Below are 11,734 nucleotides of genomic sequence, written 5' to 3' on the forward strand. Positions count from 1 at the left end.
TGCCTGTCATTGGTTCTGGCTCCACCTACTGTTGGTCTCCCTGCTTTCTGCCCTACCAGTCCCAATGGGCACCAGCTACCACTGGGTGAGTGTATCATCAAGGGTAAGTTGGTGGAAAAATAAGAATAAAATAGCCTAAGAAGATTGCTAACTATTGAGAGAATTTTTCTCAAATGTTTTGAACTTGGTCCCTCTTCCTTCTAAATTTATCACCTTATGGCCCCCACCTAATGCCCTGATTTTCTGTGCACTGGCATTGGCAAAGAAGAGGACATCTTGTCCTCTTTCTTCCCAAATTAGATTGGGATGATGAGAAGATTGGATGCTGTCATGCTCCTCTCACAAATCCAATGTAGGTTAGTGAAGGTCCTCTGATGGGGGCAGTCAACCTACCAGATCTTGGCTGGAACGCTATCTTATACTGAGGCAGACCATTGATCCATCCACTTCAGTACTGCTGACACGGACTGGAAGCAGCTCTCCAGGCCTTTGGGCAGGAATCTTTCCCAGCCCTACCTGTAGGCACCAGGGATTAAACCTAGGACCGTAGGCAGGTGCTCTAACCACTGAGCGACAGCCCTGCTCCTGGTGTGGGAAGAAAGGCTCCACTTCTGGCTCAAAATCCTGTCTTTCCTGGAACTTTGTTCCCACCCCACATTTTCAGCAGTGTCTAGACAATTCTTGTCCAAAACCTTTAACTGAAACCTCTCTGGTGTGAGCTACTCAGCAGGTTCTATATTTATAATTGTTTTGCCTTTCAGTCTTGGGGGATAAGGAGATTATGGAATTGTCAATTCCTGTGTTGTGTTTCCTCATCAGGTTCTTCCATTGTACTCCTAGCCTGAGCATATCCTCCCTATCAGATAAGTGTCTTCATGTTCCAGTCTGTCTTCCTTTTAAAAACAATGTCTTTGCATTCCACAACTGCTGAACGTTCAAGTGCATTGGTTTGGGGAGACAAGGTGTTTTTCTTATCTGCTTCTTCAAACGGCCATGTTTAGCGTCAGCTTTTGTATATTTTTGTCCCAACAGCCAAACCAAAGGCCAAAATAAATAAATGGAAGTTGAATCATGTTGGTTGTTGCACGGAGGGGAAAGGAAAGCAAAGGGAAAGGCAGAATTATCACATTCTTTAACAGACATTTCCCATGGCAAGTCTGCATTACTGTCCTATGGAGACATCTGGGGAGAGGAACTCTCTATGCTATCGAAGTAGCTATTTGATATTTCCATATTTTTCTCTTAAGAAACCACATTAGGGCCCTGATCTATGGTGTGTAGAGGAATAATAGGCAGGAAGACCAACTGGCTAACTAAAGTAAAAGAACAAGTAGGGCATTGTTGCAATACTATTTGCTTGCACACAAAAATACTTCTCTCTTCACTTTGACAGCCGATCCAATTCTAGTGAGTAGCGATTGACACAGAGAAAACTTACACATGGTTTGGTCTACCTTCACAGGCAGCAGCTTGGGAACAACAATTGCAGCTACACTTCCCAGTATGTGAACTTTCTTTTACCACTATTGAGCAAGAAACAGACCATCATACAACCAACAAGGTGCATCATCAGTGGGTTTAAGGGGGTTGAGCTGAGTGCAATGAACCACTGTCGTTGCTTCTGTGGATGTAAGTGAGTGAAGTTAAAGGTAAATGAAGTGCAAATAGAAAAAGAAAAACAACCAGTCAGGATTCCTAACCAAAAACCAAAACTAAAAAAATCCTGGCAGCCAGTCAGCCAAGGTCACAGAAACCCCCAAGCAGCATAACCTAACCCAGGAACTGCAGTTAATGCAGAATGTTGTGGCACAATTGCTGACATGAGTGAGACCCTATCAGCACATAATACCTCCACTCTGAAATCCGCACTGGTTGATGATTTGCAACGAGGCCAAGTTCAAAATGTGCTTTCCATGTTATGGCTGCCACATAGTACTTGCTTTGCTCTTGTAAGAAATCAGACCTTTAGTGTGGCAGCACCTACACTTTGGCACTCCCTGCCTATCGACATTAGGCAGATGCCTTCATTGTACTCTTTTCAGCACCTGCTAAAAACACTTTTGTTTAGGCAAGCCTACCCAGGCATGTAGAAGCTATTGTGCATTTTATCTGTTTTTAACTCAATGTTGGTTTTATTATTTTGAATGTTTTAAAATACCTGTCTTTAACTGTTTTTGCCAATAATTTTGTTTTAATTCCTTCTGTAAACCACTTTGAGATTTTTTTACAATAAAGCAGCATATAAATGTTGTAAATAAAATGCATAAATAAATTTTGGAGTCACTGTGGCCCTTGAGTCTCTTTCCACTTTTAGGAACAAAAGAATCTGCATTATACCAAGTCAGGCCATTTGGTACCATCTAGCTCAGTACTGATGACAGGGACTAGCATTGGCTCTCCAGGATTCCAGGCAATAGTCTCTTCCAGAGATTGGATTTTGGACCTTTGCATGCAAAGCATGTGCCCTACCACTGAGCTACAGCCCTTCCCCTGTTAAAAAAAGTACCTTTGTTCTTTTCAATTCACTAATGGATGCACTTCATACCTAGGACAGATCCACACCATCCATTTAAAGCACATTCAACACATATTTGAAGCACCTGAATCACACCACAGAATCATGGGAACTGTAGTTTGTTAAGGGTGGTGGAAATTATAACTGTGAGGGGGAACTACATTTCCCTGGATTCTTTGAGGGAAGTCATGCACTCTAAATGTGAATTGAATGTGATTTAAATGTATTGTGTGGATCTACTTAATACACTTTGCCTGCATGTAAATCATGCCGGTATGGGAGACTGCCTGGCCACCATATGTAAGCGCCTTGGGTTCTATCATAAAAAGAAAGGCGGGGTATAAATGCAATAAATAAATAAATAAATAGTTATTGGATTTTAAAAGGATTTATTCCTTATTGTGAGCTTCCTTGGTTTCCAGTCGGCAGCCCTACCTAACAGGATTGTTACATACACACGCTATAGATGTAAAAAATGCATACACCCCATATAACAGTTTATTGTCCAAACCAGTTGGTCATTGCAGAACATTTTTTTTAAATCAGTATTAGTTTCCTACATAACAAAAACTGTGATACCTAAGTAAACCCTGCCCACTTGCTTTAAAAATAGGATTGGAGGAGGGAAAGATTTACAACACAAACACAGTTCTTTGCTATGTTCACTCAAAAGTCCCATTAATTTACAGCATAATCCTAACCATGTCTACTCAAAATTAAGTCCTATTTAATTCAATGGGGTTTACTCTGGGTATGTGGGATTAGCATTGCAGCTTTACTCCCAGAAAATCAAGTATTGGATTAAAGCTTCATACTGGGAAGGCTTTCAAAACACTTCAACAACCCAGGAAAATTTAAACTTGTTTGACTCCTGCACACAAGCAAGTAAAAGACTGAAAGCTGACTTCCGGGAAGGATTGCTTCGCTTGTGCCTGCCTCTGAGATGAGCTCTCGTCTCAGAGGAAGCTTTTTCAGTTTTAAAACCAGTCAAAAGGTTTTTTTTGACTGGTAAAAACTTTCTCCCAGGCAAGGGAGAAATGAAGAGATCATCCACAAGCTTCGTTGTGTTTGTTGGGGGACTTGAATTCATTAGGATTGCCTATGAACGAAGGACCAGCCAGCAACATTGGACGGAGCCAAGGAATTTCAAGCAAGCTCAAACTGATTAAGCGAGACGTTTTCCTTTTCTTCAAAGAAAAACAGATTCTAACAGGCAAGCATTCTTCTTTCTATCCTTATCATTTGGCTTAAATTGTTGCAGTAAAGAGATTTGTTAAAAGAATCAGCAGTAAAGAATCCCTGGGTGAGTTATAACTTTTTTATACACGGAATTAAGGCGGAAGGAAATCGAAATAGCTTATCTTTGTTTTTATTGCAAAAAGCTGGCCTGGAATTGAGAATTATAAAGATACAAACGGATGAGAGATATCTAATCTGAGGAGAAAAATTTTGATTTATATGAACTTTTGAGTATTATATGTCTGGGACTATTTTTTCTGGTCTACTTCATTTTGACGAATCTGCTTGTTCTTTATGCCACTAACTATTTGGATGCTGTGAACTAAATTTGTTTTGCATTCTTGGACACATAAGAGATAAGGCAGTTTGTGCTGTCTACATTATGATGTCATCAGGTTTGGAATATTAACTCCTTTGTTGCTGGAAAAAGAAATAAATTGCTCTTTGCTTGGGAATAGTGCTATATTGGAAATTGAAGGTTTTTTTTTTTCTTCTTGGTTTTAAAAATGACAATTAAGAAAGTGGCTGAGACCCTGGAAGTAAATATGTTTCAGAAAATAATGGATGAGATTGAGATAACGAAACAAGAACTGAGACATGGCAAACAAGAGATGAAAATTGAATTTGGCAAAATGAAGCAGGAGCTGAAAGAAATAGGGGATTTTATGAGAGAGGAGGTTGATGAGATCAAACATATAACTAGACAAGCAACAGAAGAAGAAAGAAAAATTAAAGGGAAGATGCAAGTCCTGGAGATTGGAACAGATATATCAAATGTGGAACTGGAAAAAGATTTGGAGTTTATGGACCTTAGAGATAAAGATTACTGTTTGGAATTCAGCGTTGCCCTGAAGAAATTGATGAAGATATCAGAGATAAAGCTATCAATGTTTAAAAAAATTTTTTGGACTGGAATGATGTGATGGAGCTTGAAATAGAGAAAATTTATAGAATTAATTACAGATATGTGGCAATGGAAAAACTCTCAAGAGATGTGCTAGTGCATTTCGTAAAAAAGAGGAACAGAGATATGACTTTACAACAACATTTCAGTAACACATTCAGAATTGATGGCAAGGAAATATTTGTGAGGAAGGAAATTCCCATCAGACTCTTATTATATGACTATGACTATGACAGCAAGATTATTATGGATGCAAGGATGGAAGATGGAAGATGGAATTAACACTGATAATGGAAGAATGGCTATTGAAATTACTGGACCTAGCAGACTTGATGAGATGGATTAATCGACATGTTTATTTGGAGAAAAATCGATGGATATATTTCTCAAGGACTGGAAACCTCTCTTTGACTTTTTGCGGAAAGAATAAAGTGATGTTAATGAGATTTAATGATTAATTAAGATAACTACTGGAGGAAAGTGATTTTGTAATATATTAAGAGACAGGTTTGTTATATATTATAGACCTATAACTGATCTGCGACAAATCGGAAGTCAACATTTTATTTTATTGTATTAGTTATTAATTTGTTTTTGTTTTGTTTTGTTTTTTGAAACTTTGAATAAAAAAATTAATGGAAAAAAAGACTGAAAGCTATATACTTACTCAATTTATGACAGTTTTCTGGCCTTTCAATGGAGTCTAGGCACTGCCTGGAAGCCAATAAATCACAATCCTGACTTCACTTATTGGCTACAAACCTGAAAGGGTGGGGTTAGAGCAGCCAGCTATGAGCTCCTTTAATAGAAGTTGCCGGGGGGTGGGGATGACATTTTGGTGTTTATCTTGTGAACCAGATTTACTTTTTTAAAAAACAAAAGCTGAGAGTCTGGAGATTAAGGTGAGCCACCTGGAGACCCAGAGAGGATTCCAAAAATCCAGAGTCTCCAGGCAAAAACTGGAGACCTGGTAACCCTATGCCCGACACTATAACAGACTTCAATGTTAAATTCCTTAAATTAATTAAAAATCAGTCATGCATTTTTTTAACGTTTAAACTGCAGAAGGTGAAGATCAGTGAATGGGGCAAGGTCAGTAATAGGATTACAGGTACTCTGGGAACATGGCTGATTTTTAATTGATTTCAACAAATTATTAGACCACTGACCGAAAAAGTACAATGGGTCTGGATTTTTTTCCTCTTGTTTACACTTTGAACTCTCTATTCTCTCTGACTGTTTTGTGTATTGCCATGAAAACGTAGAGGGTAGTTAAGCAAGCGTTTCTGAGTTCAGGACTATATGTTTTGTAAGGTTTTGTTTTGAAATGAGCTTATGGGAAGCAGCAGAACGGCATGGAGGGATATTTTCAATTTAACATTCCAGAACGCAAAAAATCCACGCTGGCTATAGTATAGTACTCTTGTGGCTGTATAATAAAAAGTGCAGAAATTGTGCTTTTACAAGTGCCACATAATGTCTGTCCTCTACTTGTGAGAAATTAACCTTTTAGTGTGGTGACGCATATTCTCTGTAATTCCCTGCATATTGATATTAAGCAGACACCTTCATTGTACTGTTTGATGCCTACTAAAAACATTTTTGTTTAGGCAAACCTACCCAGACTTGTGATTTTATTATGTAGATTTGTTTTTAAAACTGTTGATTTTATATTTTGAATAATTTTATTCTCTTTACTCTTTTTAGTGTCTATTAAATTTGCTATTTTTATAAAATGAAACATACTATTTTATGTAAACTACTTAGATTATTTTTATTACGCAGTTTATAAATCTTGCAAAAATAAATATCAAACACCCCAGTTGTAAAGAGCAATGGTGATATAAAAGCAAGGAATAGGAGATTACTAGAGCAAAGAGTTTGTGGCAGCTCATATCAGTGCATGTCCTTGTGGAAGTCTATGTTTTCGCCATTCATCATGATATAGTTTCTACATGTCATTTCTAGCCATCAGCAGCCTTCAGTACAATATAAATTACTGGCACTGGTGGACTACAGTTCTTGTTGCCCTTCAATCTTTTGGTGAGATAAACAATGCATTGATCAATACTGTTTTAGACTAATGATTGAGGCTGGGATCCTATACCTGGGATCCTACCTGATATAAATCCCATTGAACTCAGTGGGGTTTACTTCCGAACAGACATGGGTAGGATTGTGCTGTCAGTGGCCTGTAGGGTCACCTTGTCTCATTGGTGGCTACATGTGAATAAGAACTCATTAATAATGAGTGACTTTTATCTGTCACAGAGAAAGGACTGCACATAGGGCAGGGATGGGGAACCTGTGGCCTTCCAGATGTTATTGGATTACAATCCCCATCATCTCCATTAGCAATGCTAGCTGGGGCTGATGAAAGTGGTACATAAGAACATAAGAACATAAGAAGAGCCTGCTGGATCAGGCCAGTGGCCCATCTAGTCCAGCATCCTGTTCTCACAGTGGCCAACCAGGTGCCTGGGGGAAGACTGCAAGCAGGACCCGAGTGCAAGAACACTCTCCCCTCCTGAGGCTTCCGGCAACTGGTTTTCAGAAGCATGCTGCCTCTGACTAGGGTGGCACAGCACAGTCATCACGGCTAGTAGCCATTGATAGCCCTGTCCTCCATGAATTTGTCTAATCTTCTTTTAAAGCCGTCCAAGCTGGTGGCCATTACTGCATCTTGTGGGAGCAAATTCCATACTTTAACTATGCGCTGAGTAAAGAAGTACTTCCTTTTGTCTGTCCTAAATCTTCCAACATTCAGCTTCTTTGAATGTCCACGAGTTCTAGTATTATGAGAGAGGGAGAAGAACTTTTCTCTATCCACTTTCTCAATGCCATGCATAATTTTATACACTTCTATCATGTCTCCTCTGACCCGCCTTTTCTCTAAACTAAAAAGCCCCAAATGCTGCAACCTTTCCTCGTAAGGGAGTCGCTCCATCCCCTTGATCATTCTGGTTGCCCTCTTCTGAACCTTTTCCAACTCTATAATATCCTTTTTGAGATGAGGCGACCAGAACTGTACACAGTATTCCAAATGCGGCCGCACCATATACAACGGCATTATGATATCGGCTGTTTTATTTTCAATACCTTTCCTAATTATCGCTAGCATGGAATTTGCCTCTTTCACAGCTGCCGCACACTGGGTCGACATTTTCATCGTGCTGTCCACTACAACCCCGAGGTCTCTCTCCTGGTCGGTCACCACCAGTTCAGACCCCATGAGCGTATATGTGAAATTAAGATTTTTTGCTCCAATATGCATAATTTTACACTTCTTTATATTGAATTGCATTTGCCATTTTTCCACCCATTCACTCAGTTTGGAGAGATCTTTTTGGAGCTCTTCACAATCCCTTTTTGTTTTAACAACCCTGAACAATTTAGTGTCGTCAGCAAACTTGGCCACTTCACTGCTCACTCCTAATTCTAGGTCATTAATGAACAAGTTGAAAAGTACAGGTCCCAATACCGATCTTTGAGGGACTCCACTTTCTACAGCCCTCCATTGGGAGAACTGTCAGTTTATTCCTACTCTCTGCTTTCTGCTTCTTAACCAATTCCTTATCCACAAGAGGACCTCTCCTCTTATTCCATGACTGCTAAGCTTCCTCAGAAGTCTTTGGTGAGGTACCTTGTCAAACGCTTTTTGAAAGTCTAAGTACACTATGTCCACTGGATCACCTCTATCTATATGCTTGTTGACACTCTCAAAGAATTCTAATAGGTTACTGAGACAGGACTTTCCCTTGCAGAAGCCATGCTGGCTCTGCTTCAGCAAGGCTTGTTCTTCTATGTGCTTAGTTAATCTAGCTTTAATCATACTTTCTACCAGTTTTCCAGGGACAGAAGTTAAGCTAACTGGCCTGTAATTTCCGGGATCCCCTCTGGATCCCTTTTTGAATATTGGTGTTACATTTGCCACTTTCCAGTCCTCAGGCACGGAGGAGGACCGGAGGGACAAGTTACATATTTTAGTTAGCAGATCAGCAATTTCACCTTTGAGTTCTTTGAGAACTCTCGGGTGGATGCCATCCGGGCCCGGTGATTTGTCAGTTTTTATATTGTCCATTAAGCTTAGAACTTCCTCTCTCGTTACCACTATTTGTCTCAGTTCCTCAGAATCCCTTCCTGCAAATGTTAGTTCAGGTTCAGGGATCTGCCCTATATCTTCCACTGTGAAGACAGATGCAAAGAATTCATTTAGCTTCTCTGCAATCTGCTTATCGTTCTTTAGTACACCTTGGACTCCCTTATCATCCAAGGGTCCAATCGCCTCCCTAGATGGTCTCCTGCTTTGAATGTATTTATAGAATTTTTTGTTGTTGGTTTTTATGTTCTTAGCAATGTGCTCCTCAATTCTTTTTTAGCATCCCTTATTGTCTTCTTGCATTTCTTTTGCCAGAGTTTGTGTTCTTTTTTATTTTCTTCATTCGGACAAGACTTCCATTTTCTGAAGGAAGACTTTTTGCCTCTAAGAGCTTCCTTGACTTTGCTCGTTAACCATGCTGGCATCTTCTTGGCCCTGGCGGTACCTTTTCTGATCTGCGGTATGCACTCCAGTTGAGCTTCTAATATAGTGTTTTTAAACAACTTCCAAGCATTTTCGAGTGATGTGACCCTCTGGACTTTGTTTTTCAGCTTTCTTTTTACCAATCCCCTCCTTTTTGTGAAGTTTCCTCTTTTGAAGTCAAATGTGACCATGTTGGATTTTCTTGGCAATTGGCCAGTTACATGTATGTTTAATTTAATAGCACTGTGGTCACTGCTCCCAATCGGTTCAACAACACTTACATCCCGCACCAGGTCCCGGTCCCCACTGAGGATTAAGTCCAGGGTTGCCGTCCCTCTGGTCGGTTCCATGATCAACTGGTCTAGGGAATAGTCATTTAGAATATCTAGAAACTTTGCTTCTTTGTCATGACTGGAACACATATGCGGCCAGTCTATGTCCGGGTAGTTGAAGCCACCCATTACTACCACATTTCCTAGTTTGGATGCTTCCTCAATTTCATATCTCATCTCAAGGTCTCCCTGAGCATTTTGATCAGGGGGACGATAGATCGTTCCCAGTATTAAGTCCCTCCTGGGGGATGGTATCACCACCCACAACGATTCTGTGGAGGAGTCTGCCTCTTTTGGGGTTTCCAGCTTGCTGGATTCAATGCCTTCTTTCACGTATAGAGCGACTCCGCCACCAATACGTCCTTCCCTGTCCTTCCGATATAGTTTATATCCAGGGATAACCGTATCCCACTGGTTTTCTCCATTCCACCAGGTCTCGGTTATGCTCACTATATCAATGCTCTCCTCTAAGACCAAGCACTCCAGTTCTCCCATCTTGGTTTGCAGGCTCCTAGCATTAGCGTACAGGCACTTGTAAGCAGTGTCTCTCTTCAAGTGTCTTTGGCACTGGTGGTTTGGCCTGTGGTAATTTTGCTCTTCTGAATTTATATCCTGTGCCCCTGCTCTCACAATGCCTACTTCTAGGCCTACACCTTTTAAAATTTCATCATTTCTTTGGTTTTTATCCCAGGAGGGAGGTTTATTCCGAACCGGACCTTTCTCAGCTCCTGTCGGGTTTCCCCCCTCAGTCAGTTTAAAAGCTGCTCTGCTACCTTTTTAATTTTAAGTGCCAGCAGTCTGGTTCCATTCTGGTTCAAGTGGAGCCCGTCCCTTTTGTACAGGCCCGGCTTGTCCCAAAATGTTCCTCAGTGCCTAACAAATCTAAACCCTTCCACCCGACACCATCGTCTCATCCACGCATTGAGACTGCAAAGCTGGGCCTGTCTGGCTGGTCCTGTGCGTGGAACCGGTAGCATTTCAGAGAAAGCCACCTTGGAGGTCCTGGCTTTCAGCATCCTACCTAGCAACCTAAATTTTGCTTCCAGGACCTCATGGCTGCATTTCCCCATGTCATTGGTGCCAACGTGCACCACGACCACTGACTCCTCCCCAGCACTGTCTACCAAACTATCTAAACGACGGGCGATATCTGCAACCTTCGCACCAGGCAGGCAAAACACCTTGTGGTCTACACGCCCATCACACACCCCACTGTCTATGTTCCTAATGATCGAATCACCCACTACAAGGATCCCTCCACCCCCTGGAGATATATCCTCGGCACGAGAGGATAGCTGCTCATCCCCCAAGGAATGGGTCCCTTCTAAGGGATCGTTTCCCTCTTCCTCAGCTGGATGCTCTCCTTCCCCGAGACCATCGTTCTCCATGATAGCAGGAGAGCTATCATCGCTGGAGTGGGACACAGCTATAACGTCCCTGAAGGCCTCCTCCACACACCTCTCTGCCTCTCTCAGCTTTTCCAGGTCTGCCACCTTGGCCTCAAGGAAATGAAGTTGTTCCCGGAGAGCCAGGAGCTCATTGCACCGAGAGCACACCCACGACTGCTGTCCAACAGGCATCATCTGGCATCATCTGGAGTGCCACGTGTTCCCCATCTCTGACAGAGGACCTGCCCGGGTGGCTCTGACCCTGGGAATTGGGAGCTCTGATTCAATGCTTTCAATACGTGTAAGTGCAGGACATCCCCATGTTCATCTTTCTGCTTCTGGGCCCATATGACTGACATGTGCTTTGTCGTTCATGCAGTTATCTTCCGACAGGGAGTGCTGGAGTGTGGCAAGGGTAAAATGTACCAACCAGTTACCTCAGGATGTTTCTTACGCTCTCAGTAATATGCTGCAACATTCAAACAGGAGGGTGAGAAGCTACTGTCTGGACATGGGCACAGATTTAAACAAAAGTATGTTCCTCCTGTTTACTTCCCATCTCTTTGGTGGTTTGTTTTTAAGGACACTCATTTTTACCAGGTGTATATCAGCCACACCATGTAATCCTACATTTCATTTTTAGCTTGAAAACTTTCATGTGAAGAAGAGTCCTCTGTACTTGAATCTCACTTCCAACATTTTGAGTATTAATTGATCAAACAAAAGACATCACCTTACACATGGTATGCAAAACAAAACAGAACACTAGTGAAGATAAAAGAGATGGTTAAAAAAAAGACCAGAAAAAAAAATATATCCACCAAACTCATTAAT

This window comes from Rhineura floridana, chromosome 3 (assembly GCF_030035675.1).
Source record: "Rhineura floridana isolate rRhiFlo1 chromosome 3, rRhiFlo1.hap2, whole genome shotgun sequence".
In the NCBI taxonomy this organism is placed as follows: Eukaryota; Metazoa; Chordata; class Lepidosauria; order Squamata; family Rhineuridae; genus Rhineura; species Rhineura floridana.